Source organism: Polistes dominula, unplaced genomic scaffold (assembly GCF_049000335.1).
Source record: "Polistes dominula isolate Pdom_NZ unplaced genomic scaffold, Pdom_raw_medaka contig_25, whole genome shotgun sequence".
Classification (NCBI taxonomy): domain Eukaryota; kingdom Metazoa; phylum Arthropoda; class Insecta; order Hymenoptera; family Vespidae; genus Polistes; species Polistes dominula.
Window position 1 is genome coordinate 2,181,031 of NW_028301094.1, and position 16,773 is coordinate 2,197,803.

Below are 16,773 nucleotides of genomic sequence, written 5' to 3' on the forward strand. Positions count from 1 at the left end.
CGTGTTAGAGGAAATGCGTGTACTCGTCACGGGAGGTGAATGACCTTTTCTGGACACCCTTCGTCACTGGCAGTTACGGTGAAACTACCCTCCAAGTCAACCCCGTGTCGTTCTATCGTCCTATTACATTTTCTTTCTTTTCTCTCTCTCTCTCTCTCTTTTTTTTATTTTTTCATATATATATATACATATTCTGTATATTGTATGTATTTTTATACATATATATATATATGTATAAAATATGTATGTTATTTTATTTATAGATATTTTGTCGAGTGTTTTGCTACGTACGATGAATTTGAATTAATATTTTTATCATGGTGTGTGTATAAGTGTGTATATGTGGTCAGTAAAGTAATTAAATATCGATTCAATAAATATCGATTAAACCAACCCATATTTCATAGTACATATATATATATATATATGTATAATGATTAAGTGAGAGTAAAATGAAGTGTTATTAATTGAGTGATTGATTTAATGGTTTTATCGATCTCGAAATTTATCAATCGAGACGTTGTGAAAGAATACAAAAAAAAAAATGAATGATTGATATATTTTTTGTTTTTTTTGGTCCCCCTTACGTATAAAGAATGATTCATAAGGGTTGTATTATGTCACTTAAGTTCCCCAAAAAAAGAAAAAACTATTAGTTATGTCAATATCGTGGTTTGTTTGCACTTATAAATGTGCCAGTGAAGGTTTGATTGAACTATAAATAAGTGGTTTAATTAATTAGAATTTGTTTTTTTTTATAAAAAAAAAAAATAATTACATTAAATATTTTGTTAATACATTTGTGTTATTTAATGTTTCAATTGTTATTTTTGGTCAATAATATTTTTTAATTTGGTTTATACCATTTAAAATATAAATGTTATGTACCAATGGTATATATCAACCATAAAAATGGTTTTTATACTATTTGTAATTTATTAAATAAATTTAGAATATTTTTATATGACACAGATCATCTTTTTTCGTATCGAGGTTTGATAAATTAGTTTTTACGAAAGCAGACACCCCAAATCCACCCCTCTCTTCCTTCCTTTTTCTTTTGTTATACTTCCTTTGCTTTTTCTATACCCTTCTTTCTCTCTCCTTGCCGATGTTTTTTTTTTCTTCTTTACTCTTATGTTAAGACTTTAGTTGAAAACGAGTCACGTGGATCACGCAAGAACGTCGTACGTTTGCTGCACGAGTCTCAGGGTTCGATATATCGTTAGCCTATCGTCGTATAAAGTTAGCAGTACCTGTCCAGGTAAGCTGATAAAACATAGAGAACACACATACACACATACATCGTATTTTAACTTCGGTCTTTGACCTCGTAGAAAAAAAAAATAAACGAGAAAAAATGTAAGGATAATTTATTTATAAGTAATATAGATTTGTAATTGTAATAAATTTATCTCAGATCAATCGAGTTAGTAAAATTTATATAATACAATAATTTAATATAAGAAAATAATTATAAAGTAATTTTTTAAATGAAAATTAAGATAGTTAATCATCTAATGAATTTAATTTGTGAATTAAATTGTTAATAAACCTTAAATTGTTATTATGTTTTTTAAGGGTTACAGTAATATTACAATGTTGCATTGATTTAAATTCTTTTTTTGGAAAAAATATTCTTGTGTATTATTTAATATAAATTATTATTTTTATTAAAATATAAAATTATACAATATTATTTATATTATATTATACAAAATATTATATAATTAAATTTGTTTAACACGATAAAAAAAAATATATATATATATATACAGAATGAATACAAATTTGTTCATCGTAATGTTTTCCCCATCAACCCCCTTTGAACTTTAAAATTTAGTTGATTTTATCTTTAACACAAAAAAAAGAAAAAAGAAAAGAACAGAAAAGAAAAGAAACAACCATTAACCTTATCTTATTTTAGAAAAGATGAAACAAGTGATCAAGATCCAAACCCCCTTTCAGAATTCTCTAGTCTAAGGTTACAAGAGGGTCAGTCAGCATATTTTTGAAAGGAAAATCGTAAAGAAGGTAATTTCTCGTAAGTAAAGGGCCGGTGTCACTCGGGAAGTATATTGGTGTACGTAGTCGTCATTTGTATATAGAAGGGTGTGTGTGTGTGTGTGTGTATATATAGTCTTCTCTCGTATGTAGGAGGAATTGTCTCGACGAGTTTCACCCTCCGTAGGAACGAACAACCCTATGGATAACGGTAACAGCTTCCTCCCTTTCACTCTCAATACCTCGAAGTTACCCCATGTTCTCTCGCAAGTTCATTAATAACTGGTCCCTTTTTGCATTATATTCACCAATACCAGTCTAAAAAAAATCTACTACTACGAGTTACCCTACTATCTAACTATATATATATGTGTCTGTGTGTGTCTGTGTGGGTATTTGTATGTATATTTAGGTAAATACCTAGTCACGTACCTTGTCTTGTCAAACTTAATCGATAAAAAAATGACAAAAGAAAATAATTTTGAAGTATCTTAACTTTTACTTTTTATGTTTCTTCTTTTTATATTTTTATTGAAGTGAAAACTTCTATAGAATGGGAGTGATCTGAAAAGTAAATAAACGGAAACGGAGCTATGTAACGAAGCTATGAAACGGCTGCCATACTAAATAATGAGAGAAAAAGAGACAAACATAGGATTTAGACTGCGAGGAAATCAGACGGAATATAGATATACAGTTTTTCCTATTTTCTAAAATAATTTTTGAATGTGGTAACAATATTATAATAATCATATTATAACAAATAAACCCTACAATTATCCTACACCTGATATTCTGCATTCGTCTCATTCTCTCGCAACTTAGTTTTTCGAAGGTTTCACTTCTAACACGTGTGATCTGCCCACATGATATTTTTTTTGTTTTTTTTTTTTGTCATTTTTTTTTATTTTATATTTTTCTTTCATTACTAGGTCGCTAGTACACCTCTAACCTCAATGCGTCAAAATTTTGGTAGAATTATTTTACTTATCAATAATATTTTTTGTTTCTTTTTGGAACTTTCCAATTGTTTTAATAGTTTTATTTTTTTTTTATTTGTATTTTTCGTTTTCTTTTTTTTTTTTTTTTTTTTTTTTTTTATTACTAAGTCGGTAGTACACCTAACCTCAGCAAGTTACAATTTTTGTAGAATTATTTTACTTATCAAAAATATTTTTCTTTTTCTTTTTTGAAACTGTTCAATTGACTTTTATTGAATTTATTTTTAAATTAGATAAACAATGTAAATATTTTATTATTTTTACCACTTTTGATTTATACAAAATTTATCAATTTCTTTCTTTCTTTTATTTCTTATAATTTAATATCGAATTTTATTTTGTGTATATGTGTGTATATTATTCTTTATTATGCATAGAATATATAAATATATAATTTTTCAAAACTTACGATCAATCTAGCGTGATTGTAAATTAAACTAGACGTCAAGTAAAGATAGATGATAGATTTACATGCTATTATATTCAAGGTCTCTTATGGATAAATGATTACCAAGATGAAATTATTTCATAATTTTTATTTATGAGATAACCTTAAGTCTTCAGACTATTTTAATCCAATTTCATTCCAATACTTTTATTGTGAGATTATAATTCGTATAAACAAAATCATTTGTTAATAATAATATCGATTAAAATTATTAATTGATTTCACTAAGAATACGTTTCGTTGTTCATTAACAAACAATTCATGAATTTAACGATAAAACAAACAAATATTATTTTTTTGAGATCAAATATTTGATTTAAACAAAATGATAACAGGAGATAGAGGAAACCCTTACAAGTTATTTGAATTAAAGTAAAAAGGTGTGGCTTATGGTTCCGATTCATTTTTCGATGGGGTTAACAACGGACACATCTGGTCACGCAATTTTTTATGGGACCCACATGCAAATGGATTTTTCAAATAACCTTTTTGCTGTCTCTTCCTCTAACCAATCAAATTTACGATAGATGATCTTCGAGAGACATCATTCTATTCGTAAGTGTAGGGGGTAGGTGAGGGTGGAAAAACCGTCTGTTGTTTTAACGTAAAGGGGACGTTTATTCATTCATGAGTGCAACCAAACGTGTAATTCGTTGCTTACTAAAAACAAATACGCATTATTATTATTATTATTATTATTATTATTATTATTATTATTATTATGCAATTACAAAATTAACTATTAATATTATTAATTAACTATCACACAATTTATTTAAATTAAATTAATTATTAGTTATTTTTTTTACAATTAACTAATTTAATTAAATTATATATATATATATAATACCATATAAATAATATTTATATTGTAATATTACCAATTTTATATTATTATTTTATTAATATTATTAAAAATAAAAACAATTATAATAATTTAATAAATTTAAAATACCATAAAATTATTAATATATTACCAATATTATAAATAATAAGACAAAGTATAATTTTATTATTAGAAAAATTTATTATTATTATTTATATAGATTTATTATTAAATTAAATTTTCATTTAAATATTCATATGGAAACTATTTGAAATTGTTTAAATAATTATTGTATTATTCTATATAAATATATCACATTATTTCCCACCCCCTCTCCTTCATTAGATTATCAACAATTTTTGAATAAACAATATTTTGTGTACACTCCATTTAACATTTACGTGATTATTCATATATTACAACGATGTCCAAGGGGTAGAAGTATAAAGGCTAGGGGGTTGGGGAGAGGGGGTGGTGGTGGTGGTGGTTTAGGCGTGCTTAAAGGTTCGTAAATAATTTCGTTTTAGTCGAATTATCGATCGATTATTTCGTGTTCGACTATTTATTTTTTATTTACCAAACATTGTGGTAGACAATAAAAACCAATAAGGGTACGGGGGTTGTATGGTAAAGTAAGAGAATAAAAATGATGCTAAAAAAAGTCGACAAAAAAAAGAAGAAGAATACAAAGAAAGATGGGTAAGAGTCCACAATAATTTACTCATCGTGGTTTTATTGTTAATAATCAGCCCATTGTTTTAGGACGAATGTAATTTTATCGTTGTCCGCCATTTTTCTTTAATATAGTTTTTTTTTTTTATACCTATCCATCCCAACTGAAATCTTTTCCCTATCCGATACCCATCCCTACTAATCCACAATCTTCATCCCTTACCTACTTCTACCTTACCCACCTAACAGCACAGTTGCTTTTCCTTATTTCCAACAAGAGTGATTTAATTTCAGATAAGGGTTTAAGGGATCTCACTTCCCTTTTTCCAATATTCTCTATCTATCTTTCTTTCTCTCTCTCTCTCTCTCTTTTAGTATCTTCCTCTATTTTTGCACCATTTCTTCGATCAATGAAAATGTTAACAACTGTCCAACTGTTGTCCATCTGGGGACATTAAGAAAATAATTCAATTTGTATTCTTTTCTATTTTTGGATTTCATTGAAACATCAATCAATCTCATCATTTTACTATCATCATTTTCAAAATTGTTTTTAGACAGTAAGAAAAAAAAAACTTGATTCAATTCACAATTTTGTGAATAAATGGTTCATTCGAATTTATTCGTGTGTTGCATTGAGTGCATTTGAATGCTGAATACTTTAACCTTAAAATGTTTTTCTAGGAACAAAAAATGGTTTATTATTACCCAGATTTTATTAAAAAATTATTATTTAATAATTAAAGTTTTTGTTTTTTGTGAATATTATTTAATTATATTAATATAAACATTAGATTATTTTACAATTATATTAACAAATATGTAAATACTTCGAAAGATAAGGTTAGTAATGTTTACCAAACGCATATATGCGTTAATACCACTCAAAGGGATACAAAAATAAGAAAACAAATTTGATCTATCATTTTATTAATTTTATTTTTGTCTTTCCCACCTCCCCACCTCCTCACATTTCTTTTCTTAAACCTAATCCAATATCGTAGCTTTTATTTTACTACTACTACTACTACATTTTCTCAACATTTGTTCACATTTTTTTTTTTTTTTTTTTTAACAAGCACTTCTGTGCCTTCAAATATTTTGAGAAACGACGAGAAATTTCGAGCATCGCGCTTGACATTTTCCTTCTCCAACTTTCTCTCTCTCTCTCTTTCTTTTTCTTTTTTTTTCTTTCTTTCTTTGTACTAGTATTTTTTTTTTTCTTTTTTTTAAAAGAACAAAAAAAAATCCGAGTACTATAGAATGCAAACAATTCAGTTGAAAAAGAGAATGGCTCGGGCTTTTTTGTTCAACCTTTAGCTGCACTTTTTTTTTTCCAACAACGAAGAAAATACGAGTTCTCCTATTTTTTTTTCTTTTTCATCCCCTTATGCCACATTACGGAACAAATAAAATGTACTTCTCTTGTAAAATTCAAAAAAAAAAAAAATTGGCAAACAAACTGGGTCAGTGGAAAGAAAAAGAAAAAAAAAAATCCCCAAAAGAAAAAAGAAAATAAAGGTTTCGCAAGTGTTTCCATACTCGAATAAAGATTTATTTAAATTGATCGTGTAAGGTTTGACAGGTCATACGTCTTAAAAAAAAAAAAAAACAAAAAAAAACACACTAGAGATTTCCTAGTACCACCCACTATCAAACTCACCCACTTTTCTTCTCTTCACATTCCTTCCCATCCCTTAAACTGGCCAAGGGACTCGTTTTTAACGTTTATACTCACACATCTCGCGGGAATAAATTCGTTTTTCTCGGTTTTCTCGTTTTTCTCGTTTTCCTCGTTTTCCCCCTTTAAGAACCATTGCTAAGACCCTTTGTAAACCTAAACTACCTAGTTTAGTTTTCTTTTTACTTTCTTTCTTTTTTTTTCTTTCTAACTTGTTATCTATTGTACGTGATTTTTTCTTGCTATTATTTTCTATAATATATAAAATAAAATAAAATATATATATATATATATATATATATATATATATATATATATATTTGTAATTATTAATAATAATATACTTATTTTGTAATTATTTATGATATAAATTAAAAATAATTTATATTATTTTAATAAGATAAATTATATTAAAATAATATAAAAAATATTTTATATATAAAATTACTATATTTTATGTATATATATATATATATATATACATATTAAAATGTATAATATATTAATATAATAATTATAGTATATTATTTATTTATAATAATTAATTTAATTTTTACAAATTAAATTATAAATATAATTACTAAATATAGTAAGCACTATATTATATATATAATATAATATTATAATATTATATAATACCATTATCAATTATATAATATTATTATTATTACCAATATTAATATATATACCAATTATAATATATTAATACCAATATTATAATAATTATATTAATACCATTGTATTGAATAAATTTTAAATATTAACTTTGATTTTTCTTTTTATATTTATATTTATCCTAAATTGAAAATTTCCAATTCTAAATTTGAAATTTAATTTAATAATTCAATTTGATAGAATTAATTTGATCAATCATTGATATCATAATATAACTTATAAATAAATATATAAATAATATCCCTTTTCAACCCCCTTTTTTCTTCCACTTCTCTTTCATTCATGTTACATACAATACACTAACAATACTTTTTATACTTCTTACGTTTGTCACTCTTTAAGATTGTCCCTCCACCCTTGATATAATAAAATTTTATTTTATTATCTTCATCTCCTTTTATCTCTCTTTTAGCAAATGGACCAAAAGAAAATATGCGGTTTGAAATACACACACATACACTTATACATATAGAAAGAGAGATTGACTCTCTGCATGTGTATGCATGCATGTGAGTAAATACATACAAACAAGACGTTTACTACAAATCGGAAACACAGAGGGAGGAGAGGAGAGAGAGAGAGAGAGTGCACTCTCGATGGGCTCTCTCTCTCTTTCTCTCTTTCTCTCTCTCTCTCTCTCTCTCTACCCTTCTTCTTCTCTTCACGTATTTCACAGGGCCGCCGACTATCCCTTTGTAGGGATACACCGCGCCATTGTGCGGCATCCAGACAGAAAATGCTCTACTCGCGTTGGACTCGAAAGCGCGTAAAATGATCGGCGTGTTTCCCTCTGACTAAAGGGAAAAAAAAGGGAGAAGACGAGTGTAGTACTCCTCCTCCCCGCCCCTCCTCTTCCTCCTTCTCATTCTCATCCTCCTCCCTTTTTTTTTCTTTTCCCTCTTCAACGTTACGGAAGTCGATGGACCGTACGACTTTGTATACGATGCTCGCTTTCGATAAACACACACATACGCATACACATTTACACACATATTTACGAAAAAAAATTTTATGTATATATATATATATATGTGTATACATATATTTATTTCAATAGAAGAGAATCGTGATTGCAATTATTCCTCCTTTATGATTTCCCTTTGACTTCGAATGACGGGGACACTAAGAATAGAAGGACTTTCACCTTTCTTACTAACCATAACGAATTCTGTAATATACCTTAAATCAATAATATTATCAACCAATGGTTATTATTTATCCATGTCAAATCAAATGAAAATTAAAATAAAAATCGTAAAAATACAAAAAAAGAAAAAAAATACTAAAAATTATTAACATTTTACTAGCCATAACGAATTTTGTCATATACCTTTAAATCAATAATATTATCAACCTATGGTGATTATTTATCCATGTCAAATAATTTAAAAATTATCAACACGATAATATTCTATACGAAGTTTCTATTAATTTTTATTTGTCTATCTTTAAACTATAAAAACAATTCTATACTTCTTAAGATTTATTACAAGTATTCAATCACACGTGTTATAACTAACATTAATAATGTAATAGCAAGTTTGTAAATTTATGAGAAAAACGTAGGAGGAATATCTTTGAATATAAATTCGATGATGATAAAAGAAACGATAATAAATAAATAAAAAAAGTAATAGGAATAAAATTTACACGAGAACGAATTAATTTTGCGACAAAATCGTAGGAGGAATATTTCGGAATATAAATTCGATGATAATAAAAGAAACGATAATAAATATAAAATCAATAAATAAAAACGAAGTAATATAGGAATCAAATAAATATGAGAACGAATTTATTTTGATCAACAAAAATTCAAAGAAGAAAAATTTCAATCGTTAATTAGTAGTAATCAAGTAAGCAAAGGTGTAAACGATTAATTAAACCAATACTCCAAGTCTTACCTTTTTTATAAGGAATCTCTTTTGTGTGTGTGTGAAACATATATAATAATATAATTATTTTTTAATTAATAATACTATAAATTATAAATAATTTATATTTAATAAAATTATTAAGATAAATTACAGTAAAATAATATAAAAAATACTTTATATATAAAATTATTATTTTATACATATATATATATATATATATATATATATATATATATAATCAATTATAAATATATAATATATTAATATAATAATTATATAATAATAATTACTAATAATAATTATATTTAATTTTTATAAATTGAATAATAAATTTAATTACTAAATATAGTAAATATTATATTATATATTATATATGTATAATATCTGTGGTATCTGATAACGATAATGATAATTGGAGGTAAAAGAGTCAGCAATTAAAATATTATCAAGGTGGCAATACTTTCATGTCATCTTCTATTTCTTATTTTCTTTCATATTCGTTCTTTCTATATATATATATATATATATATATATATATATATATATGTGTGTGTGTGTGTGTGTATATATTATTCTTTTTTTCCTAAAGACTGTCTAGCCAGACACGTGGACCACTCCTCCTCCCCCACTTTACCTGAGTATACCCTCATTCCTATACCTAAACCCATCGTCACATCTCTCGTTGCTACACTCTTCCTACCACTTTCTTTTTCGTCATACCGTGGCCCGGTAGAAATTATAAAAATTCGTAATTATGGGCTTATTAACGGCTTAGAAAATCCTGTGAATTAACGAGCGCAAGTCTCAAGGGTTCGTTGCGTCTCCAACGACCCTTTCCTCTTTTTCACTCTCTCTTTCTCTCTCTCTCTCTCTCTCTCTCTTTGCGTCAAGCTTTTACCCTCTTTTTCTTTTACCTCAGCTAGACGAGCTTCCATCTTCTTTTTTTTCTTCTTCTCTTTTTCTTTTTCTTTTTTTAAGTCACCTCTACTTACTCACCCCTTTTTTTCTTTGCTTTCCTTTGCGATATCACCTACCATCGACTTGTGGTTTTCCGACAAGCCAGATTTTCCTTTTTTTTTTTATCTTTCTTTCTCTTTACAAAGAAATAGAGAAAGATAGGTTGGGGGAAATGTCTCGTCTTACTCTTCTTCACTGATGATATCTCCTTGGAAATTATTTTCTTCTTTTTTTTTTCTTTTTTTCTTGTTTCATTTCGAAACGAGATCTTTCGTTTTATTAAAAGAGATTTCTTTATTACCACTTGCCAACTGTTAAATCTTTGATGAAAGTTATTTACTTTGGTTTTTTTTTTTTTTATATATATAATTTTTTATCTTTGTATTTTTATATTGTAGAAAAATACTAAAAATCTTTCACTCTTTCTCTGACTGCATTTTATTTAACTGGTTATAATTTTCTCTCAGAACTTCTACTACCTACTATTCATGTCTTTTTTTTTTTTTTTTTTATTTGCGTTAAATTCGCTCGTGCGATCGATCGAGCTTGTTCGTTCGTTCGTTCGTTCGTTCATTTACTTCCTTGGCACGCGACGTGAAACGCACGCGATAATACAGGATCGTTAATGATCACTATGTTTGTAATATATGTATATATACTTTGTAGATACATGTATTACTACCTATACATATACATAAACTCCAGTATATATACATACATATATCTACATATATAAAAATGTAGATTTCATTTATTCCTAACCTCTAATCTCCAAAAGTATTGGGTTGTTTGGAAAGTAATTTCATTTTTGCCGCCATTAGTTGATGCAAACTGGCAAATAACAACACGTGAAATCAATGATTGATTAAATTTATTAAATTTAATAGTTTATCCTCACTAGGTTAAACCTCGAAGTGAAAATTGTCTCCATTTTTACCAAAAAAAAAAAAAAAAAAAATGAAATTACTTTCCAAACAACCAAATACTTAATCGATTCTTTTGAAATTTTGACACAAATTTGCATTCTGATACAAATATGATTTTTATTACATTAATTCATTTATAAAATAATCAATTAATTTAGGAAAAAGATACAGTTAAATCCAGTGCCATCTGTTAGTCATAGATTTCGGTAAATGCACGAGAACATTTGAACATAACCTAACTTTTATCTAAAGGAAACTTCATATTTTGGTTCACATGAGCCACAGTAACGTGTGGTAAAGCACAGCTCGTATAATATATAAATATATGTATAGGTATATATACATTATGTATATATATATATATATATATATATATATATAGAATAAATTACGCTTCTTGCAGTGCAATGTTAAAGTATTGAATATTAATGCGAATAGAATGCGAGGAAAACGAGTGAATAGTTTATCAGTGAATGGTTATGCCACGATAAAATGGAAATAGAATATAATGCGTAAAACGGAATTCGTTTAAACGAAAATCATATTCAAAAAGAGACACATATATTATACCAATACTACGGATTACATATGTATAGTAACATCTGTGTATGTTTTCAACCAATCGATCAACTTTCTTGACAATTTCAACCTTTTTATTCTTTTGTCATTTAAATATAAATTAAATAATCACACATACACACACACACACACACACATATATATATATATATATATAATAATATATATATATAAATCTATTTAAAGATTATTCAATCGTATTGTATATATGAATTCGACATTGAATTTCATTCAAGATTTCAAACCAAAAGAACAAAGAAAAAGAATCGTCGATGAAATTCTATTTAAAATTACAAATTCTTGCATATATTATTACATATGTATATATATATATATATATCTAAACATTTTAAAAGAGCATTGAAATGTTGAATTTGCTGCACTGTTGCTGACCTTTCGATTCTTGTGTAACTAAAATCGACCGGGGCGTGAGTCGCGTGCACTTTCGGTGAGAACTGAATCTTAAAATCGAATTGTAGCGTTACGGGGGTGTGAGTGAGTTAGAAAGAGAGATAAGTTAACTAGTTATAGTGAAAGAGAAGGAAAGGGAAGAGGTGAAGGGAAGAAAGGGAGCAGAGAAATACAAAGGATAAACAGAATCAAATGCATTTTACGTTTGTGTTTAATCCTCACACCAATTTAATTCATTTCTGTAACCATCTATTATTTTGTATTCTAGGAAATTCTGAAATTTCATCGAGAATTAAAAGAGACTTCGTGTGAAAGAAAGAGAAAGAGAGAATCTAGAAAGCAAAGCTGTCGATATCAAACCGAACGAAACCGATCGTGCATTTCAATTAGAACGCAACCCAATGCAATTAAGTAATCCTGCATTTATTGCAGGTATTCCTTTCCACATTTGAAATCATTCGAGTAAAGTTAAGTTTAAAATTCACTTAATTTTAGATCAGGAAACTTCATCTTAATCTTACTTACTTATTTATAGTCAGTTTTCAGTTCAATGATATATTATCAAACTTTAGATGTGTTTGAAATTTATATTCCATTTAGTATTTATTTTACGATATCATTGATATTAATCGTAATTTTTCTTGATTTATTTGAAAGGATCTACTTTCGGGTTGTTATTTTTTTATTTGTTGAATATAAATTCGTTACACATGAGAACACACACACCCACACACACGTGTGTATTACATTACTGGTCAAACGTTTCAATGGATTTATCGTATTTGCGTTATACACTTAGTTGAGCAAGTTATTAGGTTTTTATTTTGTTCAAGGTTAAGTGAAAACTTTTGTGTGGGATCTATTAAAAAAAAAAACAAAAAAAAAACAAATGTTGGAACGATTCATTAATTTAAACATTTGTACAATCAAAAAAATGTTTACCTTAACCAGCATGACAATCACATTTGTTTAATACAAATTAATAAATTTTCCTAAGGTTATCAATTTTTTTTTAAATTTTATATATTTATTTATATATTATTTATAAAAATAAATAATATACAAAACGTATAATAATTTCAACCAAACTTTTGCTTTATAGTGTACCTACTTGCACATATGAAACACTATGATCAAAATTCAATCCTAAAATCCAACTTCTATTTATTATAAAACATACTTAAAAATCAATTAATAACTTATAAATTTATTTCAAATGATCAACTTGATTTTTGAGTTATAAACTCGTCATACGTGTGAACACACACTCATGCACACATACATGTACAATTACTTAAAAGACCATGTGACCGCAAGTGAGTTAATCACGTCAACAGAAGAAGAAGATCATTTAAGTCAGTTATGACCCAACCAACAAATCAACCAACCATCAGGCTTTCCCTAAGCCCTTTTTTAGTACGTAACTCTACCGTAAGAAGGAACACACGTTACATTTTCTTCCCTTTTGCACATCTGTTAGAATCGAATGCGAAAGTGAGTTCGTAGACTCTTAACGGTGGGGTGAAGAGTATGAGGAAAAGGATGAGAGAAGAAGGAAGAAGAGGGAACATTTCTGTAACCTGCGTTAAGGCAGGTCTTGAAAACAGGTCTCTCTGGCTTTCCTATTCCCCTTTCCCCACCCCCATCCTCTCCTACCACCACCACTACTACCACAACCAATCCTCTTTCTTCTCTTCTCACTTATATCCCTTTTTTCTTTTGCGAGTAAGAAACCCGAATACACGTTAGGAAAACTAAGTTTGATCAAAATGAAAGAATAAGAGTGAAAGTGAACCAAAATAAAAATAAATTATTCGTAATATTAGATTAGAGTAATGTTAATTTGATAGTATTAATATTAAATACACATTAAATTATTATTTCATTAATTAATTCGTCAGTTGTCTGAAATATGAAACAAATTTGATGAAAATAATATAAGAATTTATTATTTCGTGAGATTAACCTATTTATCATTATTTTAATATGTGTACAACTTTGTTGGCGCCATTTTTCTATAAGCCATCTGTAGGAAAATCTTGGAAACAAAGTTCTACACCTAATATAAATTAATTTATTTTGAAACACATGAAAATAATATAAGAATTTATTATTTCGTGAGATTAACCTATTTATGATTATTGTAATATGTGTACAACTTTGTTTCGGCCATTTTTCTATAAGCCATCTATAGGAAAATCGTGAAAACAAAGATCTACACCTAATATAAATTAATTTAATTATTAAATTTATTTAGGAAGACATGAAAATAATATAAGGATTTATTATTTCGTGAGGATAACCTATTTAAGATTTTTTTTTTTTTACAGATGATTAATTAAATTTATTTCAAAAGATAATGAATTTAAATATACACCTAACATTTTGTGTCATAGATATTTTTTATTTTCTTTTCATTCACCTTTCATTAGAACAGATTGAATTATCGATTGGTAACGTTCCAGTGTATTGATATTTTTTGTATGGTGGTGGATGGTGGAAGGGGGGATGGTAAAGTATTAGTTGTCGCCTTTAGGGTAAATTTCGCAAGAGTTCGTCATATTATCTAGCTTGTCAAGAATATCGTCTTGCCATTGAGAAACAGAAAGAGAAATAGAAAGAGAGATCGACCATCATGAACAAATCGACTCGAATGAACGAGTAAGAATAAGCAAAACGAACTTGGTTTACCGTTACCCCACATGTATTCCATACGAGAATACTGATCGAATTACTTTAGTGGTGGTAGTGGTGGCCTGATCTACCTAGCGTTTGCTTCTCGTTTACCATCTTTCGATATCAGATCGACGATATGAGTAATAGCGGTACGTGGCAAGGATAATGTTGTACTCTTTTTAACCTTTTTTTTTTTTGCTTACGTGCGAGAAAACGAGGACTCCGGTTGGTTATATACACCACTACTAACTTGCTACTGTGGTGAAATATCCTTCTCTTGCTTAACACGCGCGTACGCGGACTTCTCAAACAACGTTTAACTTTACCAATCCAAAAACATATACATATATATATATATATATAATAATATTTTTTATTTAATTTACTACTACTAATTTTCAATTTTTATTTAATTATTTTATATTGTCTGTATACTTATATTTATATTTAAATTAATATTTTTATTAAACACAGTAGAAAACATTTTTTTTAGGGCCCCTTGTTAGGGCCCTCACCCCTCTTAATTGTGAAAGGATATTTATTATTAGAAATTAGTATTTTTTTTATATATAAAAATTATTATTAGATTTATCGAATAGTTTTTGAATAAATATAGTAATATTACTAATATTTTATTAGTTACATAAACAAATGTATATATATCTGATATTTTAAATCAGATTTCTCGTAATCCGTACGTAATATGTTTTAATATTTTATTTCATTAATAATGTAATAAATAAATGTAATATTTTTATTGAAATTAATAATTAATATGTTATACTCATATAATTATTTAATAAATCTAAAATGTGTGTGACTATAAATATATCTCCATATATATATATATATGAATTTATGTATGTAAATAATTCCTATTTATGATAGAAATAAACGAGGAATATATTTTTTGTTTATCCCATTGGTATAATGAAATTTTTATTTTATTTAAATATGATATTTTATTCAGTCTACTTGCACTTGAAAAAAAGAAAGAAAAAAAAAACAAGTAAACTAGTTCATCTTGATATTATATCGCGTCACACACAAATCCGAATAAAAACTTGTAATTACATGATACGTGTTCAAGTAATAAACGTTGATTTAATTGGCAGAAAGAATACGCTTCTTCCATCATTCAGAAAAAGGAAGGGGATCCTTAATGACAATAATTAGACATATATATGTATACATATATATGTTCTTGTAATAACGTAATGAAAATTAAATGTGTTTGACGATGTGACAATAATTTGTAATGATCGTTATGTAATCAAAGAAATGAAATCACATTTATTTTCATTAGAAAAAAAAAAACAAAACAAAAAAACAACCTAGGAATAAAAATACATTAAAACATATCATTCCACGTGTATTTCAACTAATCGTTCGTAATTTAAATTACAATAAAAAAACGACACAGGAAATCGATGATCACCGATAAATTTTAATTCTGGACAAAATAAAAATAATAAAATAATTTTCAAAAAATACAAGATAAATAAATGAAAAACAACAAATGTTGAAAATGTTCTATTAACATATTCCATTGAAAGATTATCAATTAATTTAATAATCATACTTATATTAAACAACCTTTGATTTTAAAGTACACTCTCCTATTAGGTATAAAGTATCTAATGAAAAGATAAAATAAACCTCTATTTCCTATTCTAATTTATTGAATAAAGTTAACAAGAGAAAAATAGACAATAAATTATATAGAATGTTAACACAAAATGCGCAAAAGCATTATTGAAAGATCAAGAATTGATTATAAATGTTAAACACGTTATACCAGTGCGATGGTGGTAAATAAACTAAACACAATAGTCTTACAAAATAAGATAAGAAGTTAACGTAAATAAAGGTGTTTCGTTATTATCTTGTCTCGCGATCAACGTCCTTCGGATTACCGTTTCTTCTTATTCTTCGTCTTCTTCTTCTTCTCTGTTTCAATATTCACTTCCGGCGCGGAGTATTACGTCAAACGAACGACTTACACAGTCAACAGACACACCACCGTACCTAATATAAGTA

The 16,773-nt window shown here is 27.0% G+C and overlaps 1 protein-coding gene across 1 annotated transcript in view; it reads right to left on the reverse strand.

Annotated features, from left to right (window-relative positions):
- Positions 1-16,773, reverse strand: part of orb2 (cytoplasmic polyadenylation element-binding protein orb2) — a 182,856-nt gene that overhangs the window by 49,469 nt on the left and 116,614 nt on the right. The window lies entirely within an intron of this gene.